This window comes from Oncorhynchus tshawytscha, linkage group LG02 (genome assembly GCF_018296145.1).
Source record: "Oncorhynchus tshawytscha isolate Ot180627B linkage group LG02, Otsh_v2.0, whole genome shotgun sequence".
Lineage (NCBI taxonomy): Eukaryota > Metazoa > Chordata > Actinopteri > Salmoniformes > Salmonidae > Oncorhynchus > Oncorhynchus tshawytscha.
Window position 1 is genome coordinate 44,355,462 of NC_056430.1, and position 24,623 is coordinate 44,380,084.

At 43.6% G+C, this 24,623-nt stretch overlaps 1 protein-coding gene across 8 annotated transcripts in view; it reads left to right on the plus strand.

Annotated features, from left to right (window-relative positions):
* The first annotated feature begins 788 nt into the window (after positions 1 to 788).
* The window catches only part of LOC112244844 (plasma membrane calcium-transporting ATPase 1), a 144,911-nt gene continuing 121,076 nt past the window's right edge, over positions 789 to 24,623 (plus strand). For 3 of the 8 annotated variants that reach the window (XM_042299363.1, XM_042299353.1, XM_042299360.1), the window contains exons 1-2: positions 5,755 to 6,276; positions 6,414 to 6,579. The gene's annotated coding sequence lies outside the window, so the exon portion shown is untranslated. Of the gene's footprint in view, positions 952 to 5,754; positions 6,277 to 6,413; positions 6,580 to 24,623 lie in introns of those variants that run through there. The other 5 variants (XM_024412660.2, XM_042299358.1, XM_024412662.2 and 2 more) reach the window with 4 other exon arrangements.

A 24,623-nucleotide genomic window follows, 5' to 3' on the forward strand; every position in this document is an offset into this window, starting at 1 on the left:
TTTGAAAATACTTACTAAATACACTGACTCAAATACACCCCAAAGCATTTAACACAGATATTTACAATTAGATGTGAAATAAGTATTTGAAAATACATTCAAAATGTAGGCTATTTATAGGATTTGTTTTTTAAATACTTTCAAATATGTCCAATAGAACACACATACACAGAGAGAAAGGAGAGAGAAACAAAAGGAGAGGGAAGAAAGAGATAGAGGGAGAGACAAGCAAGGGACACTTTTATACCTGAACATAAAATGTCTGCTAGAATCTATAAGGGTCCCCAAACCTGGGAACACACTATTACACACCAAAAGCTCTTGGCGTTTTCTATTGACACATCGAGTCAGCAAAACCATTGTCTCCAAACAGGTGTCAGTCCTAACACAAGCCAAAAGAAATTCCACAATGAGCTACAGCTGATTGAGGTCTCCTTCACTAGCAAGAGTTATCCCTGATACTGCGTCCTCCCTCCTATCAAATCCTCCTCTACTCTCTTCTCCTAGCCAGCGCTGTATTGACATTAGATACACAAGGCTGTTATGGCAACAAGAACAGAACGAGGGGATATGGGACAGTGCTACCAGCAACAGCCAATCAGGTTTCACCGTTACATATCACATCCCTTCTCTGGAGGGTAGACAGGCAGGGAAAGGAAAGGGTGTGTGTGTGTGTGTGTGTGTGTACGTGTGTACGTGTGTATGTGTGTGTGTACGTGTGTGTGTGTGCGTGCGAGCGAGAGAGAGAGAGAGGGAGAGAGAGAGGGAGAGAGACAGTTGGGATAAAGAAAGGGATAGAGGTGAAGGAGAGACAGTGACAGAAGGAGTGAGAGCACAAGAACTCAAATGCATTTTCTCCATTAACCCAACCTGAGTGGATGGTAACAGTTGGTGATACGGCTGGTGATACGGTTGGTAATGCGCGTGTCTATCCTGTGATCAAGGCTCCAGGTGAGGAGATGAAGAGATGAGTTGTGTTCGGTGCTGTAGATGTACTGGTTAATCTGTGTGTTTGTCCAGCTACGCAAAGCTCAGCCCACGGAGGCTTTGTCTTACACAACACAGAGAAGAAGAGAGTAAATAGATGGGGCAGGGAATGAGAGAGAAAGGGAGGGGAATAGAAACAGAAGGGAAACATTTTCAATGTTTTTGGAGAGAGAGTGAGAAAGAGAGAGAGAGAGAGAGAGTCAACAAGCTGGGGATAGAGAGAGAGATTACAGCAAAAGAGGAAGACAGGAAGAGATGGGGGGAAAGAGTAAGAAGGAGAACACAGAGAGGAGATAAGGAGGGAATGATAGATAAAAGGAGGAGAATAGAAAGAGAGGAAACGTTCAAAAACGTATGAGAGGAAGAGGAGGAGGAGGATAAGAAGGAAGAGAAGGGTTGATACCTGCTCTATCTCTAATGCTGCAGTGCAGGGACCTGTCAGAGGGTGAATTAACCATCTGCACGTGCACGCATGGACACACACACACACACACACCAAGGTTATTATAGTAAACCAAAACTTGAACTAAAACTAATCATGAAAAAACGACTTAGTAAAATAAAATAAAATAATGAATAAACCTGTTTGGAAAACTAAAACTATACTGAAACTATTATCTTTGACTCCAAAACTAACTCTAATCAAATTTAAATAAGACATTCATTATGTTCAGTTTTTTTCTAGTTTGGTTATCATCAGGCCTCTGAATCTGGCGGGTCACATTGAGATTGACTTCATCATTTAAAGGGAGACTCGGCGAGGTGACGTTGCCACGAGCAACACCGCAGATATTGGGCTTGTTTGAGTGGATAAAGCAACCAAAAGTCGAGGAGTGGAGCCGGGGGAGGTGCATCTGCGACAGCCGAGAGTCAGACACTAATGTGGTTTTCCGACAGCAAGGCTCAGATCAACGTGGCAGTGTTGCCAGGATGAAATCAGAAACTGCAGAAACGTGCAGTCGACTGCAGTCAAAACATCGCATGGTTTTTGTAAAGTTAAATGCAGTCGACATTTATGCGCAAGTCAGAAAAAATGTCACCCCCCCCAGAATGCAACACACTTTGACGGGCGGTGTCCATCAACTTGACAAAAGTGATCTGCTCAAACGAGCCCATTGAGATAAGCACAATGCAAGACTTTGCTCTTACAAAGTCAGACAGAGTATGTGCACAGGTGCGCTTCACGCCGCTACAACGTGGTAGCTATGGGACCAAAACAGCAGAGAACTTTAGCCTCACGCTTCAACACACCTGGTTGTTGTCTGCAGGGAAACCCGACCTTGGTTTTGAACTACCCTTTAAGATTAGGTGTTGTACTATCCCTTTAAGATTAGGTGTTGTACTATCCCTTTAAGATTTGGTGTTGACCTATCTCTTTAACGTTTGGTGTTGACCATAGAGACAGATAGAGGACTCATATAACCTGTTTTAGCATGGACATTGCCATTGAGGGCTTCCACCCTTTTAAAGTAGTCAACTGGGTGGGGATTCCTATGGCCTTGGAACGATCAGCCAATGATCAGAGCATTGTCTTCTTCTTCAAATTGTGTTGCCTATGGTATGTCAATGGCTTTAAGCTATATCGCTGACATCTAGTGGCTACACTAAATAAATGACAAGTTTAGATTCAGGACTCACAGCACTGCATGTGTCAGTAAATCGGCAATATTAGCTTCATGCTTTTTTCAAACATAAAAGAAGAAGAAAAATTACAACTTTAAAATGTAGATTTTGTGCCCTATGGTGTTGACCTGTTTGCTTTAAAATTTGACCTGTCCCATCAAAATTTGGCGTTGAGTTGTCCCTTTTATATTTGTTTTATAAATGTCCCTGTAATATTTGGTGTTGAACTACCCCTTAACGATTTGGTGTTGACCTCTCCATTATATATTTGTTGTTGTTCTATCCCTGTAATATTTGGTGTTGAACTACCCCTTCAAGATTTGGTGTTGAATTATCCCTTTAAGTGCAAAGGGAGGGTGTCAGTCACAGAAGAGCTGAGATGTTGACTGGCACCTCTCAGCCTGTAACGCCTACATGTAGAACAGGTGCTCATGAATATCAGATGCAGTGTTTTCATGCGTTGGCGTTTCGTATAGGCCTTGGGCATACATTCTCGCCTCTGTATTCTATCAGGTCTTATATGTAGATGCAGTAAAGGTGGTTTACTGACTGAACTAGGTTCAAACTGTCAGAAAACTGAAGACTCATGTTAGCTCCCCTAACTAATGCATAGGCTTTAGCTCAGAGGGATAACTCAGGCACAAAGGTATGACAATATCGATTTGTGACTTCCTTATTTGTGTCTCTGTTTTTGACCATAACCACAAACCAGGAATCAAACCAAAAATCAAACCCTAACCCTAAGACCATGATGGCGCACAGAGCTAGTTAAATAAAGATTCAATAAAAATGTTGTTAATAAAAAGCCTTGGCGTTAACTTTTGTGGTAAAAACAAATCTTCGGGCAAGAGTGCTCATTATGCGAGCATAATTTACCGAACCCCCTCTGCTACACAACTTCACTCTCACGACTCTGCTACACAACTTTACTCTCACGACTCTGCTACACAACTTTAAACACATGTTGAACTCATTTACATTTGAAATCATTGTACTGTATGCTAGAGTCGAGACCATTCTCTCTCTCTCTCTTTCTTTCTCGCTCTTTTTCTCCAAGCTCATAACATGTTTGTGTTCCTAGAACACTCCGTTATCTACATATGGTCGTTACTATTTTAGCAACCCATCTCATTGTTTCAACCAGACTGCATTTCTTTTTCTACCTTTAACCTATTTTTTGCTCAGTGTTTACAAATACTAATACAGCACATGGGACGTTTGAGTCAAATGTCCACTTTCATAAATTATATTAATTCATCAAATAATTGAATTTTTTCTATGATTTGAGCATGGAGGGAAGATAGAAATGCATGTAAATCTCTCCATATATGTACTGACAAGTATGACCGGTCGTTTCCATGGCTACCCGTGCACATAATGTGTATTTTTATAGTGAGTTTAATTATTTTTATTTTTTTAACCTTTAACCCACTAGAGTCGGATTCCGTGCCCCCGCTGACATCTAATTAGCATAATACAAAAATCCCCATCAACATCTGTCGGTTTAAACTGGAGATATCTGGGGGCAGAGCCGATGTCGCCCTTCCACATCTGCGGTGAAAGGTGGCAGAGCTAGAGCGGTGTTTGTCAGACCATGAGACATCCTGTAAATCGGTCTTCTCACGAAAAGGCCTGTAGTGTCCGATGTATGAACATTTTTAAATAATTTCATATGTTAGCTTTGTAGAACAAGTCAAAAACTTGATTTATTGTATATATTTCCACACTATGAGGTTGGAATAATACTGTGAAATTGAGAACATTATTATATAATGCCCTTTTAGTGTAGAAGCTGTTTGAAAAGACCGCCTGAAATTTCAGCCTGTTTTGGTGGGTTGGAGTTTTGGCCTTCCATGGTGACATCACTGTACAGTAAATTTGTTAAATAGACCAAAAGGACACAGAGTTACAAACCTCTCTGCCAATAACTGCTAATTTTCAGTTGACCTCTCTCCTCTCAGACCCCTCCCAGACAGTCCTACCAAAATTCTTGCTTGAGAAAATGCTCTTTGCTAAGAAGGTACTTAAACCGCTGCCCTGGAAACAACCACTGCATTCATATAATCCATGTATCATCAGTAGCCTACATAATCTGCTGTATTTGGGCTATACACAATTCACTACGTATTTATTTGGACAGAGGAGCTAAAACTTGGCTATATATTCCAGCATTTTGGATTTTAGATCACATGTTTTACACGAGGCGGAAGTACAGAACGTCATCTTTTATTTGAGGGTATTTTCATACATATCCGTTTTAGCATTTAGAAATGAATGCACTTTATGTATATAGTCCCCCCATTTGAAGGTGTCATACATTTTTGGACAAATTCACTTAAATGTAGTGAAAAGTTTAGTATTTGGTCCCATATTCCTAGCAAAACTTGCTGGATGCATTTGCAGTTTGTTTTGGTTATGTTTCGTATTATGTGTTTAACCTTTATTTAACAAGTCAGTTAAGAAACAAATTCTTATTTACAATGACGGCCTTTCCGGACAAACTTCCCCTTAACCCGGACGACGCTGGGCCAATTGTGCGCTGCCCTACGTTCGTTGTGAACAAATGTTGTGAAACTAGTTTCAGCATCATTTCTGTAATTTTGCCACTCATCATTACTCACCATTCATTCATGATTACCCAGAATCATGGTAGCACCCAGAATAATGTAGATTTGCTCAGAAACATTACATTCTTATTCTAATGACTTTCCTAGTTAAATAAAATGTTAAAAAATATTAATAATGTAATAAAAAGTGCCTCAAAGTGCCTCATTTCTATTGGGCCCAACATAATCCGAAACACTATTTAGGCCTATAGGTACATTCGTATTCTACTAAATTGTAGGCTACTTGTGGAGTCTTAATCAAACATGTATTCCTGTATTGGGGACATGTAACCAGGCCTAGGCCTAAATTGAACCATTTCATGAATCACACCGTGGAGGGCAGAGCAGACAAGCTACAACGCAGACCTGGGACGGAAATATGATAATTATATAGGTTTCCTGATGCCATTACGGGACTATTCAAGCAATCATCGATTCAACTGTTCAAGAGAAACGATCATGTCTCCTCAAGGATCCACTTTAAATGGGTAATCCCGATTTTGTCCCTCCCTCTTTCTCCCTCCGCCCGCCTCCCCCTCCCGCTCCGTGGCGGCGCTCGCTTCAGACGCTGTATATCTCTTTCGTTTTTCCAGCCACGGAAATCGGTGAACCGATCTTTCTATAGTTGAGATTGGTCGCGTTTATCTGTACTTTTTACCGCGGATGGACGTGAACACAGTCACAATTTAGCCTAGACAAAACAAGAAACCTTGCGGAGTGAATCTATTGGGACTGCTGCTGTGCATTCGGACCACCAAGAGGATCCTTCCTCTGCGCGATATTTTCCTCCTATTTGGAGAGGAAGGGTGTTAGTTTTCGAAGTGAAATCTCAACAGTTGGTTTCCATTTGGGACTCATAACGCGTTGGTCTAGTTTGTCACACACTTCACGTCAAGTTACCGATATCTAAAACAAAAGGAAAATCTACGAAGTGCCACGATCAAGCCCGTCTCTGTGCAATGCCACAGTTGTCACATCGGAGCCCAGATGAGGAAAAAACAAAACCGTAGGCTATAGCTTGCACTTCTACAGCACGCATATTTGCGCCGATCACATAGTGGTAAATCCCATCTCACTGATTTCTTTCCCCATCTCAAAGGCACCATATCAATATAGGCACTGATTTTTTTGTATGTGTGGTGTTTTTCGGTGTCAAACTGTACGCCTACTCACTGAAATACCTTTTGCACTACCCAGCTCTGACAGAAGCGGAAGAAGACTGAGATACGGGATAGTGGATTTACCCGCTAGTGCAGTGTGATTGTGTGTGTTGGTGAGCTGAGAGGAGCGCTCACTTAGACCATCTCCCGCCGTCTGGTTGTCATGTAGGCTACCTAACCGCCTGACTGCCCTCAGCATCCGGGTAAGGACTGCTGCCTCTACCCTTCTCTTCCAAATGTCATGTTATTTTCCACAGGTGTATGAGTGGAACGAATGAATGGTTTCGTGCGATGCGTGTGTTTTGCACTGGCTTTACCAATGCAATCATCCGCCTGTTGTCTGCAGATAACGAGTTCAGCCTTGCTGGGAGAAAATAGTCAAGTTGCAATAAACAACCTCCCCTAGTTTGGTAATAAACACTGATGTTTTATAGGTGGGAACAGCTAATTTCCGTATAGGGGGGGTGCGGCTACTATTCAGACAGGGAGTCTGTGTCCTTCACCAATGAGTGTTTGTCGCAACAGTTTGTCTCAGGTAGAACATGAATGGTTGGTCATGTCTGGGGAGGCATTTTATGCGCTCGTGGGTTTATCCTATCGTTTTATTTGGAGAATCCGCGTAAATGTCACAGACGGCAATGCGCAACTGTCATCAGGGTCGTCTCTCGTGTGTATTTGATCGTGCTCGCGTGTGCGTGTATTTATCTGTACGTAGCTTTGTGTCTGCATTATTGGATATGCCGGTTTAGCTTGATCCATTAGTTGTTCCTAGTTTAGATTCTACATGTCAACTGTAGTGAATGGTTGTGGTTTTTTTGTTGACTCAAACAGAATGTTTAGCTCGAGCTTCGAAAGAGAAGAGACAACCGTGTTTAATTAACAAGCGCTCGCTCAGTGTGAGAAGTAAATCCTTCTTACATAATTTCCAAGGGATGGGCATCGGCTCTCCTCTCCATTCTCCTTCCTTTTTCTGGGTGTGTCCTCGCGCTATTGCGTTTCTACAGGGGGAGACCCCGCAAAATCTGCTCGTGACTATTTTTCAGATTGTGTGACCTCCAAAGGAGGTCATCTGCGCTGTTATTTTCCTCCGGCAGCGGAGTGTCAGGGCCCACGGCTATTATTGCAATATTATTATATTCAGAACATTCAGGTTGATCTCACCCCTTTAAAGCCGGCCTTTATCCCATATACGCACTTCACCTTCACTCTAGACTAGGTGTGACTGCTGCAGTAAACTGAAAATGTCTAATCATACTGTAGGCTACACCTTCCCCTCAGGAACAGACTCAGAAAAACATGACATATTTAACTTATTGACTACTATTTGTTGTGTGTTTTAATGCTGTAACATACAGTACCAGTCAAAAGTTTGGACACTGACTAATTCAAGGGTTTTTCTTTATTTTGACTGATTATACCTTGTAGAATGAAAGAGAAGGCATCAAAACTATGAAAAAACACATTGAATCATGTAGTAACCTAAAAAGTGTGAAACAAATCAAAATATATTTTATATTTGAGGTTCTTCAAATAGCCACCCTTTGCCTTGATGACAGCTTTACACACTCTTGGCATTCTCTCAACCATCTTCATGAGGAATGCTTTTCCTACAGCCTTGAAGGAGCTCCCACATATGCTGAGCACTTTTTGGCTGCTTTTCCTTCACTCTGCGGTCCAACTCATCCCAAACCATGTCAATTGGGTGGAGGCCAGGTCATCTGATGCAGCACTCCATCAATCTCCTTCTTAGCCTTACACAGCCTGGAGGTATGTTGGGTCATTGTCCTGTTGAAAAACAAATGACAGTCCCACTAAGCGCATACTAGGTGGGATGGTGTATCGCTGCAGAATGCTGTGGTAGATCATCCATTCACCTACTCTGCGTCTCACAAAGACAATGCAGTTGGAACCAAAAGTCAGAATTTGAGATTTATCAGACCAAAGGACAGATTTCCACCAGACGAATGTCCATTGGTCATGTTTCTTGGCCCAAGCAAGTCTCTTCTGTCCTTTGGTAGTGGTTTCTTTGCAGCAATTTGACCATGAAGGCCTGATTCACACAGTCTCCTCTGAAACAGTTGATGTTGAGATGTGTCTGTTACTTGAACGTTGAAGCATTTATTTGGGCTTCAATTTCTGAGGCTGGTAACTCTAATGAACTTATCCTCTGCAGCAGAGGTAACTCTGGGTCTTCCTTTCCTGTGGCGGTGCTCATGAGAGCCAGTTTCGTCATAGCGCTTGATGGATTTTGCAACATTGAAATGTTCCGTATTGACTGACCTTCATGTCTTAAAGTAATGATGGACTGTTGTTTCTCTTTGCTTATTTGAGCTGTTCTTGACATAATATGGACTTGGTCTTTTTCAAATAGGGCTATCCTCTGTATACCACCCCTACCTTGTCACAACACAACTGATTGGCTCAAATTGATCAAGATAGAAATTCTACAACTTTATCAAGGCGCACCTTTTAGTTGAATGCATTCTGGTTGAGAGAATGCCAGGTGTGTGCAAAGCTGCCATCAAGGCAAAAGGGTGGCTACTTCTCAAATATAAATTAAATAAATTATATTTTTATTTGTTTAACACTTTTTTTTTGTACTTGATTCCATATGTGTTATTTCATAGTTTCTGGTTGTCTTTTCACTTCATTCTATATTGTAGAAAACAGTACAAATAATGAAAAACCACAAGAATGAGTAGGTGTGTCCAAACTTTTGATTGGTTCTCTATGTATAGCATTGTCTGTCACAGGCATTATTATTATTATTATTAATATAGTGTGTCTCATTCATCTCTTTGACTGAGGGAATGTTCTGTGTCCTGTCTGTCAACTTGATCAATTCAACTCACAGCCTGATCAATAACACTCACATTATCAATATAGTAAATGACACTGCATGCATGCATAGTGCTGTGTGTCTGTCCTTTCTTTCTGTCCCGTCTGTATGGTGATATGCCGGTTATTTATTATCTTGGACTCTCTGAAAAAGGCAGCAAACATCTCTCTAAGTGTGTTTCGTCCCTCTGATAAAGGGTATCAACCTTTTTTATAGCAGAAAGTAATTGCAGGTTTTCTGGTTCAAGACGCACTCTGAACTCCATCGTACTCCAGACAGAACAGCAAATGTTGACGTCAGCTTCTCAGTGTGACATTGTCATATAGATTGCGTTCCCCTCCGCAAACGTCGCAGGCATCAACCAATGGTTGCATGCCACGGCGTCGACTGACGTATTGCTATAATACAGTACGTTAGCTGATACGTATAAGATGCCTATCCAGGTGTTGTAAGATCTGGCAGGGTTCAGCAACTTCTGAGCAGAGGATTGTGTCCTCTGTCCTTGTCCCATGATCCCGTGGGACATCCTTTTCTGCCTCGTTAATCCACTCGTCACATGCATGAATGACTGCCCCGGTGTCTCCACCATGCCACTCTCTGGAAGTCACCCTCTGAGTTTTGTCAGCAACACGTGATAATGCAGGTCCCTTAAAGCGAGTTAGTAGGGGCAAGGGGGGTGGTTAGGGATTCACAAAATCTCATCAGTCCCATCATAAAGACATTATGGCTACTGACCCTAATCATTCCCAGCTTCCTACTGGTCCGTCTCTTCTATCTAATCAGCTTCCTTCTTGCTCATCCATCCTTCAAATCTCCACTGTGCCCGAGGGGACTTGTCTGCCAAGGTTGATGGGGGAGGTTGCCCCTTTAAGCTAATATATACACTTGGGACAGTATGCTACTCTTCAGTGTTGGTCCCAGGGGCCCACAAGGATAATAATATATGCCATTTAGAAGACTGGATTGCACTCCCTGTACTGTCATGAATTCCCTGTGGCAATTGAACCCACAACCGTTGTGTTGGTATCATCAACAGAGGACCACACGGAGGCACATCCTTATTGTCCAGGGTTTGAACACAGACAAAACTCTGTCATACTGCACCTCTTTGTCTAAACTCTGTTGTTGCTATAGGGTTGACAGGCTCTGTGTTACGTGTTTTTATTTGTTTTTATTGGGTTTTGTTAGTGTTTTGTTGGTCTGTATTGTGGTGTTTGTTTTGTTAGTGTGTTTTTTTAGGAGGTGTTTGTTATGCTAGTTGGTGTGTATTGAGGACCTGTAGGCCTGTAGTGTTATTGTGCCGCAATTGTTCCATATATGTGACTACCATCATTAATATTCTAGTATTCACTATGCTGCATCTCCCCAACTAATTGTACATGTTCTATATTTTGTCTTATGCTCTGGGTGGGCTTGGGTGGCCTGCCAGAACTGTGTCCCTCTAGGAAACCTCATCAGTAGAGATCTAAATAGAATGCAATAACCTAGCAACTTCCAACGTCCATTATACTCACTTCTCTTGTTACGTTTTTAATTTCATTTTCTTCATGTAACCAACACCGCTAACCCATTATTGAAGGTTTTTCTACAGGACTGTTTGTTCTGGGCGGTGATGTTTCAATTCCTGATTTGGGTGGGAAGACGGGACATCTTCCAAAAGGATTGGGCTCATGCAGAGGCTGACCGGTTTATTTTCCCTCATTCAAATCCCCCGCTCCTCAACCCTCTTCTTATTCCACTCCTCTCTTCAATTCCCCCCCATTCCTCATGTTCAGGATTGAGTGAACTAAGAATTGAGTTAGTCTCAGAGTCACGATTCATAGCAGAGGTTAAGCCCCCGAAACCAAGAGCCCCTTTAGCACCCTATCTCATCTCAGAAAGGCCCCCCCCACTAACACAAACACAAAGCACAGAGTGTTAAGCCTGCATTGCTGGGTGAGTTTGTTCTGAGTCCTATCCCAGCTGGAAAAGAGAGAGGAGATATATATATATATATATATATATATGCATATATGCCAGTAGTGTTATGGTGCTGCTACACTACATGACCAAAAGTATGTGGACATGCGTTGATAATATCATAAAATCATGGGGATTAATATGGCGTTGGTCCCTCCTTTTGCTGCTATAACAGCCTCTTCTGGGAAGGCTTTCCACTAGATGTTGGAACATTGCTGCAGGACTTGCTTCCATTCAATCACAAGAGCATTAGTTAGGTCGGGCACTGATGTGGCTCGCAGTCGGCGTTCCAATTCACCCCAAAGGTGTTAGATGGGGTTGAGCTCTGGGCTCTGCAGGCCAGTAAAGTTCTTCCACACTGACCTTGACAAACCATTTCTGTATGGACCTTGCTTTGTGCACAGGGGCATTGTCATGCTGAAACAGGAAAGGGCCTTCTCCAAACTGTTGACACAAAGTTGGAAGCACAGAATCGTCTAGAATGACATTGAATGCTGTAGCTTTAAGATTTCCCTTCACTGGAACTAAGGGGCCTAGCCCGAACCATGAAAAACAGCCCCACACCATTATTCCTCCTCTACTAAACTTTACAGGTGGCACAATGCATTGGGGCAGGTAGCGTTCTCCTGGCATCCGCCAAACCCAGATTCCTCCTTTGGACTGCCAGATGGTTAAGCGGGATTAATCACTCCAGAGAACGCGTTGCCACTGCTCCAGAGTCCAATGGAGGCGAGCTTTACACCACTCCAGCCGACGCTTGACATTGTGCATGGTGATCTTAGGCTTGTGTGTGGCTGCTCGGCCATGGAAACCTGTTTCATGAAGCTCCCAACGAACAGTTCTTGTGCTGACGTTGCTTCCAGAGGCAGTTTAGAACTCGTTAGTGAGTGTTGCAACCGAGGACAGATGATTTTTACATGCCACATGCTTCAGCACTCGGCGGCCCCCTCCTGTGAGCTTCTGTGACCTACCACTTCGCGGCTAAACTGTTGTTGCTCATAGATGCTTCCACTTCACAATAGCAGCACTTACAACCGACCGGGGCAGCTCTAGTAGGGCAGCCATTTTATGAACTGACCTGTTTGAAAGGTGGCATCCTATGGCGGTGCCACGGTGAAAGTCACTGAGCTCTTCAGTTAGGTCATTCTACTGCCAATGTTTGTCTATGGAGATTGCACGGCTGTGTGCTCGATTTTTATACACCGGTCAATAACGGGTGGGACTGTTAATAACCAAATCCACTAATCTGAAGAGATGTCCACATACTTTATATATATATAGTATAACTACCAGGTACGCAGAGATGCGTGTTGCCACCTGGGTGTATATAATATGTTTTATGTATAGATTTAGTCTAACACACACACACATGTGGGTGTGTATATGTCCCAGTTATGCCTACATTCAGCTATGATATCAGCAGTATTTTTGCTTCATCACAAACAAGGTACTAGGGTAGTGAATTGATGTTATATTCGGCTGTAAGCAAGGAAAGTTAATCTACAAAGCTGGAAGCTACTGGTATCTTCTTGCATTGTAAAGTGTTCTAGACTGTAATGGACATTGTTTTGCGAACACTTTTGACATTTCTAGCTACATGCCATATTGCATTATTCAAAGGCACTCAACCCTAATTGTTCCTGTAAGTCACTCTGGATAAGAGCGTCTGCTAAATTACTAAAATGTAAATGTTAGCTTCTGTGCAGCATAAGTGGTGATGCAGGCCAGACTCCATGTGAGTGCAGTGGTTCAGGCTAGAGCTAGCAATGAGTAAGTAGAGCAGGCACGTTGCGCTTTAAGGGGGCATCGGCTGCACTGATAGACTTGATTCTCTCTCAATCAGTAGACGACATGAGACACATTTGATAGAAGTACCGAAGGGAAAAAATAACAAAATAATTATAATACCGAACCGTTTTTCCTGTTCTTGTATCGAAAAAGTACAGAAGTTTCGGTATACAATGCAACACCTCTTCTCTCTGCTCTCTCCTCTCCACTCCTTTTCTCTCCTTTTTTTCGTCATCGTGGCAAATTGTTTTGAGTGTTTTTGTTCTGTATGTGTGTGTTTTAGTCATGATGAACTTCTCGTTAAGGTGTTGCAGACTGCTGCTGAGGATGTGATGAGCTATAAGCAGCCTCCATCAAGTGTGTGTGTGTGTGTGTGGTGAGTGTGAAGTGACAGCTCAGCGCACACACACAGCTGCTAGATGTGTTGTGAGTTGTATTAATAGAGCGTGGAAGTGAAGTGTCCCCTGAGAGTCCCTGTGGTGCATTGTGGGATTGTGGCGTGTTGACAGGATCGACACAGAGTAGAGGCGTGCGGCTTCAGCTCATTATCACAAAACATCACTGGCGTACTCATTAAGACAAACACATACCGGTTTCTGAACACATGAAGTTGTCATTGTTGAGTTCATCTATGGTGCAAAACAATGTGACTCTTTGTCCCTGCTGCAAGGGTGTGTGTGTGTGTGTGTGTGTGTGTGTGTGTGTGTGTGTGTGTGTGGATATTAGCAGACAGGCAATAAATGTGGAACACTGACGAAGAGGTTGGGTTGATTAGAAAACATGCTAATGAAGGAGAGAACGCGATGGCGAGAGAGGCACAGAGCGATAGAGAGAACAGGTATGAGTAAAGGGGGGGGCGAGGGATGAATGGAGCGGAGAGGGATTGTGACCGAGAGCGGGAGGAGAGCAAGTCCGAGGCAAGAGGATTCTATGGAGACCGTGAAAGAGAGCCATTATCATATGCTGTCGGTGATGAAACCGGTGTGACTCTAGTACCCAACCCAGGTGGTTGTTTACATTGAGAGCACACCTACATTCATACACACATAGTGAAGCAAGGGACTCTTAGATAGTAGGCTCCTGAGTTATTTCCTGCATTCTTTTATCGTCCTCCGCCGCATGGTTAATGTACGCCCGTTTGTTCATTGTGGCTTTATCTATCAGAGCAAATTGTTGACGATCATAAATACATTTGTTGACGATCATTTAGTAGCACACTGTCTCACATCTTTTTTTATTTTTAGATATTCAAAGCAAAATATGCTTTTTTTAGATCATCACAGTAGTGTTCAAAAGAAATGTCCTGTCTCTCGCTATACCTATTATTGTTGCCATAATGATTTGTTGTTTTTAATATCATAGTCTGTCCCACTTTGCTTGAGCAACGGTGCCCTTGGCACTCTTACTATAATAAAGCTGATCTGAAGCGGAATTTGAGACTGGCAGAGAGGGAGCGAGAGAAGAAGAGGGAGAGTGGTGAGGTTAGGATGAAGTGTAGTCATTTACTGGAACCAATGGAATGTATTTGCAGGAGAGAGAGAGGGGGAGGGAGGGAGAGATGCACTGCACTGGTCGTGGAGCTCACGTTGGCTCCAGAGAAGGAGCGCGACGCATTGCACTCGTTTACTGAACTCACTATGTATGGTAACAGTACGGCAGTTAAACTCACAGAGGAGAGGTGGATGAGGGGACAGGAGAGGGGGTGGGACAAAGGGGTCCGAGGTGGAGTGTTGTAGGCGCAGAGGAAGTGGAGATCTGGATGGTTTCCTCATGTTCTATGTTCCACATGCATATTTTCTCCTCGCCATTTCACTTCCTGATATTTTAACGACACTGGGCTGAGGCCTCTCCCTCTCTGTCCCTCTTTTACATCTGTTTGTGTTTATGTAGCCAGCTTTTGTGTGTGTGTGTGTGTGCGTGTGTGTGTGTGTGTGTGTGTTGTGTGTGTGTGTGTGTGTGTGTGTGTGTGATGTAGTTGTTTAGTTAAATGTGTGTTTAAGTAGCCAGTGTATGTAGTTCTAGTGCTGTAGTTGTTTGGAAGTCTGGCCGTAACAGTAACACACGTCAGATGTAGCTGCCGGGCCCAATGCCAAGAGGGAACTCTCTGCCTCACTGCCTCCATCCCCTTGTTCTCTCCCTCTGCCTCCTCTGCTCCCTGTCTTTCGTACCACCCCCCCCCCCCCGTCCTTCCTCGTTTTCCCCGTCACTCCTTTTTCCTCCCTGTCTATCTCTCGGTTCATTCATCATTCTCCCTTCTTTCTCTCTCTGGGATGGGGGAGTTGGAGTGTGTGTGATGTAGTTGTGTAGTTAAATGTGTGTTTATGTAGTTCTAGTGCTGTAGTTGTTTGTATGTTTGGAAGTCTGGGAGTAACAGTAAAACACGTCAGATGTAGCTGCCGGGCCCAATGCCAAGAGGGAACTCTCTGGCTCACTGCCTCCTCCCCTCCCTCCATCCCCTTGTTCTCTGCCTCTCTCTGCTCCCTGTCCTTCCTACCCAACCCCCCCCTTCGTCCTTCCTCGTTTCCCCCGTCACTCCTTATTTTCCTCGTCTATCTCTCGGTTCATTCATCGTTCCCCCTTCTTTCTCTCTTTGGGATGGGGGAGTTGGGGTGTGTGTCGGGTCTGATCTGTCCACCCAGACCAGCCTCCAGACAGATGAGTGTTTATAGCGGTCACCGCCTTAACCTCGTGCACACACACACACACACACATATATCGTCACAGAGATTAACTGCTTGGATATTTATGCGCTACAATAAGCTAGTTTACAAATCACACACAATGCTATTAAAACAGGGTTTTGTATTAAAACTGATTGTGCATCGTTAGCTGTTGGTTATGTAATGAGGTATGTGTGTGTGCGCGTCCTGTGTCTGGAGCAGTGAATGGGGGTTGAATGTTGTATTTGGGTTGAGAAACAGGGTGTGGTGCTGTTTGGACATTATTACTGAACACAATGAGGCTGTGCTGTTCTCTCCTACTGCGGCTGTTTACTGAAGATATATATTTATATATATATATATACACACACACACTCACTGAACTTCATTCAGTTGACTGGCCCAACATCAAATCCAAAATGGAAGAAGGAAATAGGAATATTATACTGAAATGAAATGTGTCTGGAAAACCTGAAACAGACGTATTTGGAAACCTTACCGAACTGTTCCACTAACGGAACAGAAGTTATTCCACGTTTTATACAACATAAACCAACCAATTTCTACATGTCCGTTCATTCCTCTGACAGACTTCGAAAACATTTAGTCTGCTGTTATATATGCTCGTGGTGTTAATTGAATTAAACTGGCTAGTCTGCGTGTATCAGAGTTCCTGCTTATTTGAGGTTTTAGGACAAGCCTTTCCGTGGTGTGTCAAACAATCAAAGGCGCCGTTGTCCTTGACCTAAATAGCTCTGCATTATGATCATATGAATGCTGTAAATAACGTGTTTTTCCACTGCTGCCCGACGTGCTGGTCCCATTTTAAACAAGAGGCCTTACAGAAGGGGAAAGGGAGAGCGGGTGGGTGCGGAGACCGAAAAGCACATGGGTGCATTCATACTGATGCTGTGTGTATTGTGTAGTTCCTACACGCCTCTTTTGTATGGAATGAAACATCTGATCAACTCTATACATCGCGTCTAGCTGCTGAGTAAGCTGATTGTGTCACAGAACAGAGACAAGGAGAGTGGTTCCTAGAAGAGCGAATGAGGACGAAGCCGTATAGATTGGGAGGACTGTGAGATAGGATTGTGAGATACGCCCGTCCCGTCCCACAAGTATCAATGGCTCTCTGTTTGCGTCACTGTCTCAAGCAAACCTGGTTAGCACACATTCCAGTAGCATTAGCATGACTTCATTTAAAACAAGTGGTGGCACTGAGGTAGGAATGCTGGTGGTTTGCTGAACACACTGAAAACCACGACATTTGTTGTGCCTCAACATCTGGGACCATCTTGTGACTGCAGTAGAGGAACAACCTTGCAAAACAGTCATCTGAAGCTGACAAACTCAGTTTTCCTAAAGAACTAGCACTTCTCTCTCTCTCTCTCTCTCTCTGTGTGCGTGTGTGCTATTACACAATGTTTGTGTGTTTCCAATGTCTTGAGGGTCGAATGAGTCTCGTTCAGTCTAAACACTTGTCACTTTAGTAAATCATCGCTAATTACACAATGTGACCTTGCTGCACATGCCAAGTGTTATTTGTGACATTTAGTAGTACTCAATGTTGGCCAACATTAGATACCCCCTGCTGTTTACTATATATATAAAATCACTGCTCAAAAAAATAAAGGGAACATTTAAACACAAATGTTATAAATGTTCCAGATGTAGTTTTTTTTTATAAATGTTCCCTTTATTTTTTTGAGCAGTGATTTTATATATATAGTAAACAGCAGGGGGTATCTAATGTTGGCCAACATTGAGTACTACTAAATGTCACAAATAACACTTGGCATGTGCTCCAAGTCAATCATACTTCTGTGAAATCAAACTGTCCACTTAGGAAGCAACACTGATTGACAATACATTTCACATGCTGTTGTGCAAATGGAATAGACAACGGGTGGAAATTATAGGCAATTAGCAAGACTCCCAATAAAGGAGTGGTTCTGCAGGTGGGGACCACTTCTCAGTTCCTATGCTTCCTGGCTGATGTTTTGGTCACTTTTGAATGCTGGCGGTGCTTTCACTCTAGTGGTAGAATTAGTCTACAACCCACACAAGTGGCTCAGGTAGTGCAGTTCATCCAGGATGGCACATCAATGTGAGCTGTGGCAAGGTTTGCTGTGCCTCTCAGCGTAGTGTCCAGAGCATGGAGGCGCTACCAGGAGACAGGCCAGTACATCAGGAGACGTGGATGAGGCCGTAGGAGGGCAACAACCCAGCAGCAGGACCGCTACCTCCGCCTTTGTGCAAGGAGGAGCAGGAGGAGCACTGCCAGAGCCCTGCAAAATGACCTCTAGCAGGCCACAAATGTGCATGTATCTGCTCAAACGGTCAGAAACAGACTCCATGAGTGTGGTATGAGGGCCCGACGTCCACAGGTGGGGGTTGTGCTTACAGCCCAACACCGTGCAGGACGTTTGGCATTTGCCAGAGAACACCAAGATTGGCAAATTCGCCACTGGCACCCTGTGCTCTTCACAGATGAAAGCAGGTTCACACTGAGCACATGTGACAGACGGGACAGTCTGGAGACGCCGTGGAGAACGTTCTGCTGCCTGCAACATCCTCCAGCATGACCGGTTTGGCGGTGGGTCAGTCATGGTGTGGGGTGGCATTTCTTTGGGGGGCCGCACAGCCCTCCATGTGCTCGCCAGAGGTAGCCTGACTGCCATTAGGTACCGAGATGAGATCCTCAGACCCCTTGTGAGACCATATGCTGGTGCGGTTGGCCCTGGGTTCCTCCTAATGCAAGACGATGCTAGACCTCATGTGGCTGGAGTGTGTCAGCAGTTCCTGCAAGAGGAAGGCATTGATGCTATGGACTGGCCCGCCCGTTCCCCAGACCTGAATCCAATTGAGCAAAGCTGGGACATCATGTCTCACTCCATCCAACAATGCCACGTTGCACCACAGGCTGTCCAGGAGTTGGCGGATGCTTTAGTCCAGGTCTGGGAGGAGATCCCTCAGGAGACCATCCGCCACCTCATCAGGAGCATGCCCAGGCGTTGTAGGGAGGTCATACAGGCACGTGGAGGCCACACACACTGCTGAGCCTCATTTTGACTTGTTTCAAGGACATTACATCAAAGTTGGATCAGCCTGTAGTGTGGTTTTCCACTTGAATTTTGAGTGTGACTCCAAATCCAGACCTCCATGGGTTGATACATTTGATTTCCATTGATAATTTTTGCGTGATTTTGTTGTCAGCACATTCAACTATGTAAAGAAAAAAGTATTTAATAAGAATTATTTCTTTCATTCAGATCTAGGATGTTATTTTAGTGTTCCCTTTATTTTTTTGAGCAGTGTGATATATATATATTTTTTTACATTTATTTTAATTTTATTTTTTGAATTGTAATCCAGAGTCATGTCACTTGACAGCATGCCTCTGAGTGATTGGTTAGAAGACAGGCTCAGGGTCATTGGCTGATGTGGGGTGTTCTGCCCCAGAATGCAACACAACACTGGGTGTGTAGGCAAGCCAGCATATAACCTACATGAATGGAATTAGAAGTGGAACCGAGCTAGTCATTATGAATGAAACCATGGCACCAGCAGAGGCAGTAGTAACATGCCATCCAACCAAGTGGACCCATCTCCCTCCGTAATATGATTCTGCGCTCTACTGTTCACTCCTGAAACGTGTCATTCTCTTCCAGTGCACCGCAGTTCACCATGTCCCATTCAAATACATTTTGTACTACTTGCTTCAGTTTAGTGCTTGATTTCATTAGTCTCAAGTCATTGAATATATCGGGGAGTTGACTGTAGGCCTATACAGCTCAGCCATTGTATCCCAAACAAGACCACCATAATTTTGAATCAATCTTTTGTAAACACCAAAGCAGGCCTGTTTGGGGATAGGGCCAGCCCGTGACCACCGGTGTCTCTGGGATCAATCGAACAAGAGGTCAGCTGAATAGGGTCAGGACCAGATGTAGTTTTTTGTTGTTGCCTCTAACCTCTGGCCACACACACTGGTAGCATGCTCAGTGACACTACGCTCCAGGGTGAGTGGTTCTATAATGGGTCTGTCAGTATAAGAGCTGTTGTGTTACTGTCTCAAAAGTAGACTACTTTAACAGCGTTTTGTTTTTCTTCCTCTGTGAAACTGTTGACTTCCTATTGACACAATGTCAAGCTGTTAGTCCAAAAAGACTTAATCCACTGCAAGGTACTTTCCTCAAAAATGGAATACTGCCAGTAGAGATTGCATCCTGTGCATCACATTTAATGTAAAAATATCTCCACTTTTAAAAGCTCCAGTCCTGGAGAGCCCGTTTTAGAAGTAGTGTGTGTGTGTGTGTGTGTGTGTGTGTGAATGGAGAAGCAGGTATGTGAACAGGTATTCACGCCGAACCCTGATTTGTGTTGGACTCCATACAGGCTGGGATTTGTGGGAGGCTGGTATGGTGCCTCTCGTCCTTAAGCACTGGTACGCTCCCTCTCTCTGTCAATTGATGCAGTTAGATGAATCTGTGTGTGAGAGGGAGAAGGGAGGGGGAGGGAGAGAGTGATGGAGAGAGAGGGATAGAGTGATGGAGAGAGAGGGATGATATGACTGGCCTTTATCTGAGGGACCTTCTGTGCTATCTAATAATCACTGCTGTAGCCGCCCCCCCCTCCGACACACACACACACTTTTTTTCCAATTCAGGGGATTTATACACTCTCCTTTACCTCAGCCACCCATCTTCTCTCTCCCTGCCCAATCTCCTTGAGGTATTGTGTGTGGAACTTGCCGCGAGAGGTGCTATGAGGGAGGGGGGGAAGAGGGGATGGAGAATTAGGCATTGGTGGCTAAAGGGCCGTCTCTATTTCTCCCACGGAGCGCTTGGGAAATGAGAGCTTCAACTTTGGTTTTTGCAATATCATGTCAGATGTTTACTTAGCAGCCTTCACGCTGTGTAATTAGCATAATTACACACTGTCATCTAACCACCTGTTGGTTTTAGTTTTTCATTGTCAGTCTCTGTAGCCAGTGCCTAGACCTACCGGCTCTCTCACTTCAGAATTAGATGTACATCCATGTTTCTCAAATGTCAAATTGTTAAGGTTGTGGTGTTTTAAAGTTAAGTTTAGGCATTCACTCCGAATTCTTGAGGTTAGGCATTAACTCGGAATGGTTAAGGTAAGGGTTAAGGATTGGGATAGGATTAGCTAAAATAGAAAAACCACTTTTTATCATTTATTTGAACTTGCAACCTTTGCCTCGAACTTGCCTAGTTAAATAAAGGTAACTTTTTTTAAATACAAAAATATTCCACAACTGAAACCTACTTGAAGGTAACAGTGCTCACTGTTGCCCCTGGTGGTCAGTTTACACATCTCCTGACATGGATGGATGTCGAATACTGACTTGTATCACGGGTGACCTGGCTGGCCTAGACAGCAAGAGATGAAGAGGGGACAGGTTAGGAAAGGGGCGATGGAGGGGAGAAAGAAAGCTGAGGAGGGTAGATGGAAAGGAGATTCAAAGGGAAAACAGGGGCGCAGAGAGGACACTAGATGAGAGATGGTGGTGTTGAAGTGGGGAGAATGGGAGTAAGGGAGCGGGGGAGGAGAGGGAGAGTGGAAGACTGTTGAAAGCTCTTCTGAGCGATTCTAATTAAGAGATTAGCATATCCTCTGAGACTGCTAGCGTAACCACGGCCTGCTAGCACTAACGGCCAAGACATGTCGCAATTAGGAGAACAAGGATCCGCTGGTGCTAAAGTAGACCTCTCTGAGCTTGGTCCGCACACATACACACACGCACACATGGAGAGGACAAGCAGTCAGCGACGCTTCGCCTGAGCTTGTTTAAGACATGTCCTATAGCTCCAACGACAGACTACTGCAGAGCTACAGGCTTACATGGACTGTTTCAATGTTCACCAGAAAGGGCTTCCCTTTAAATAGCATCAGTTTGAGGCCCTGTCTTTTCTGTACATGGGTGTTCAGGCCAACACAAGCTCATCTGTACCTGGGGATACCTCCACATCTGATCAGGCGCTTATCTGAACCAGGTGACAGTATCTCTTCATCCAGCCTGGATGTAGGCTCAGCCCAGTGGAGGTCAGCTGCCAGCTAACTCATCCGATGCCTGGTCTAAACCTGGTCTAAATCAAAGGTTTTTTTTCCCCTCCCTGTGAGCCCTCTGGTTCTCATTAGCCATGGGCGCTGATTGAGAAGGCTTTATAGAGCACAGATGTTGATATGCACTTCAAAGGAGTCCCCTTCAAAGTCCCCTATAGGTAAGAGTGCTGAGAGTGGAATGACTTGGTTCATTCATGGAGGTGTAACTATTCATTGATACAGATCTAGGATCTTAATTTGAGCCAGTTTTCTACAGCAGGAAAAGAATCCCCCAGCAACAGGAAATTAATTATGTGAATTATAATGAATGGGCATTTCTTTTGTAGGGGTTAGTACATTTCTCGTTAGGGAAAATCAAGTCTGACATTAAGTGGAATTTACAAACTTTTTAGAAGCCTTTTTAAACCTTGAATACACTACAAGTTTGCATTTCCTCCTGTGCAGGAAAATTCTCAGCAACAAAAGAGTGATCAAATTAAGATCCTACATCTGTAGGTGTTGCAATAGCCTGGACATCCCCAGCTGTAAGAGATATTGGTCAAGTTATTACTATAAATAAAGAAATGTATCTCTAATGACAAATTAATATATGCTATAAATCTGGGAACCAGTCCGTTTATTGGAAAATAAATTGTACATGAAGACCTGGCTTATAAGTGACCTTAACAATGAACAAAAAAAATAGGGATATTATTAATAATTTATTTATCTGAAGGTATATTGATGAGCCTAGTATCACATTCATGAATTCGTATGTTTTCTAAAGCTTGTTTTGTATCAGAAAACAACAGATCAAATGAATCGATGGCTACAGGATGAATGATAATGGCATATGATCGATACAGGGAATGTATGAATTAAAAAAAAAATATTCCAGCAAATTGTTAGATGATATTCTCAATTTGGATAGACTGACATTTACACACTCCACTATACTTAACAGGTCACGCGGGTGCATACTGTGAAAGATTATTTCCTATATTTCTGTGAATGGAGGGACGAACTTAAAAGGGCAAGTAATGGTTCAGTTCTATTGTTTAAATTATCTTGTTCCAATCAGAAGTTGCTATATCCTTTTTTTGGGCACCCGAGTGGTGCAGCGGTCAAAGGCACTGCATCTCCGTGTGAGAGGCGTCACTACAGACACCCTGGTTCGAATCCAGGCTGTATCACAACCGGCCGTGATTGGGAGTACCATAGGACGGTGCACAATTGGCCGAGCGCCATCCGAGTTTGGCTGGTGTAGGCCGTCATTGTAAATAAGAATTTTGTCCTTAACTCACTTGCCAAGTAAAATAAAGTATAAATAAATAAAATATTTTAAAAAATATGCATCCATAGATTCTTGAAGATTGTAACTTTTTAAATGCCTCATGAGCTTAGTTCATCTGTTGTACCCCATCAGACCCCAAAATATAAGCTTGTTTTACTCTGTTTTGTAAACAAACACTATAAAGCCTCAAAACATGGTTGAAACAACTATAATTTTGATATCATGTATGGTCAGTCCTTGCATCCATAGCTCTGTCTATGAATTTGAGTGGTTATGTTTCTCTAGCCCCATCCCTTAGATTTTTACCACAACGGTGCGGGAAATCTTATTTGTTGTTGTTTCTACTGATTATTGCTGCTTTAACATTAACCTAAAGAGCTACACATTACACCTCATGCCAATGCTGGGGAGAGAAAGGCCAGTTTAGTTGTGTAGTTACAGTCAATAGATAGAATGGGGGTCTTCGGATGTTGCGCGCTGACACCGGGTGGTCCTGGGCTATGCGAGGCAAAACGGTCCGAAGTAGAGGTTTGGTGAGGAACGCTAGCGTTGGCCTTCTGACTGAGCTCTTGACGGGATCAGTCCGATGCAAGCTGGTAATCTGGAATCCTTAGCTCAGCTTCAATGGGGAAAATGACAACTCGCAAGAGGAAGTCCTTTTTCGGTAGTTCGTCTAGAAGTCGTCTTGACAGTCACCATCTGGCAGCCAAAACATTCACTGGAACGAAAGTGTGAAACCGTTTCCCGCTGTTCTTTTCTTCCTCCATATTGAGGGGAAGGTTGAAAATGTCCCGCCAAACCATCTGACCCTGCTGATTTGGTTCAAGCTCTGAAAGGGGGAGAAAGCCATGTTAAGCCTCTCCTAGGGTTGGTATGTTTGTGCCAATTGGAGAAATTAGGAATTGGTCTATAAGTGTCCATAGAATGTTCCAAGGCACCAAACCGGCATTGGTTAGGTTACACATTGCATGATTACTTGTGATGCGCATATTATACCTTGCAATAACATAGGAAAAAAAACGAAATAATGTCACACAACGTACTTTACACCAACCCCAAGATGTTATGAGTCCTTCATGTTTGATGTGCTGTTAGGAAAGGTGGTCTCGATCTTGGTCCGTTGTTGAATGACTAGGCCTATTTTCTTAGAAAAAGACTTGTCACTTTCCATGGTCAAGTGGAAGTGGGCCTCTCTGGATCAGGACTTTATTGACCAGTCATATACTGGAGGAAAAAAGCATTCCAGCTGGGGCTCTTCTGGTTTGTCTCTATAATATGTTCTATAGCCCTGGATGAAGATAGCAGGCTTGATTGGGGCCTTTTCCTGGTCAAGCCTGGCTTGAAGGGACTTCTTCTGGCCAGTGGGGTCAACAAGGGTTCCTAGTCTGAAGGGGGTTTATAGGCCCCTGTACAGTAAAAGGGTTTTGTGCTGATGTGACGTGAGCGTCCACTCCTACACCGCTATGTCTATGCTACTGCAAAACCGTGTGTGTGTGTGTGTGTGTGTGTGTGTGTGTGTGTGTGTTCATTTAGTTTTTTGTATTTGCACTCAAGAAAATATAAAACAAGATGAGAGATTAATACGCAAACAAAAAGAATGCAGGAGAGGTACGAACTCTGAAAGTCTTGTAAGTC